Source organism: Otolemur garnettii, unplaced genomic scaffold (assembly GCF_000181295.1).
Source record: "Otolemur garnettii isolate 467f Iridium unplaced genomic scaffold, OtoGar3 scaffold00145, whole genome shotgun sequence".
NCBI lineage: Eukaryota > Metazoa > Chordata > Mammalia > Primates > Galagidae > Otolemur > Otolemur garnettii.
Window position 1 is genome coordinate 4,577,209 of NW_003852540.1, and position 1,090 is coordinate 4,578,298.

Genomic DNA, 1,090 nt, shown 5'->3' on the forward strand with positions numbered 1-1,090 from the left:
GGCCCTGAAACTCAATCTAACGGTAGCACAGAGCTTATTATTAAGGTATTTGAGAAGGCACAGAATGCACAAAGCAAGAAAATAAAGTAAGCACATTTAGAGATGGGGGTCTCCTCCTTGCTCAGGCTGGTCTCTAACTCGTGAGTTCAAGTGATCTGCCTGCCTCAGTTTCCCAGAGTGCTGGGATTACAGGTGTGAGCCACGTGAGTGGTGAGAGATGTGAATCCTGTTTCACTCTTCTGTATGTGATTATCCAATTAGGAAGGGGTACCTTTTTTTTGTGAGTCTCAACAAAAGCTCCCCCACCAGCTCTGGTGTATGTGGCTGGCACTTAGCCACTTGAGCTATAGGTGCCAAGCCCACGCCCAGCTATTTTTAGAGATGGGGGTCTCCTCCTTGCTCAGGCTGGTCTCTAACTCGTGAGTTCAAGTGATCTGCCTGCCTTGGCCTCCCAGAGTGCTAGGATTACTGTGATGCTAGGATTAAGTGTGAATCACTGCACCTGGCCTTTTATCAGTTAATTTTTGCTGAAAACAAACCATCCTAATCCTTAGCGGCTTAAAACAACAATCATTTATCTTATATAATTCCACAAGTCAGCAATTTGTGTTGGCTCAGCTGGGCAGTTCTGGTCTTAGCTAGTCTCAGTCATAAATATGGGGTCAGCTGCTGGTTCACTGGGGGCTGGCTGATCTTGGATGGCCCTCAGCTGACACAGTTTATCTGTACTTTATATGGTCTCTCATCCTCCAGCAGGGTAGTTGGTTCTCATCACTCTTAGTAGAGTTCTTCAAGAGCAGGCAAGATTATACAAGGTCTCTTAAGGTCTAGTCTTGGAACTGATGCTATGTCAATTCTACTGCATTCTATTGAACAAAGCAAGTCACAAGGCCAGTCCAGACTCAAGGAGTATGGAAATAGACTCCACCTCGTGATGGGAGGGGCCATAAAGTCATATTGCTAAGGAATGTGGATATAGAAAGAGTAAAAGATAGTGGCCATTTTAGCAGTCTACATATAATAAGTACTATTACTCATGAGTAAAGGAACTGCTTGAGAAAATGTGTAAAGAAGCACAAATAGGGTTGGC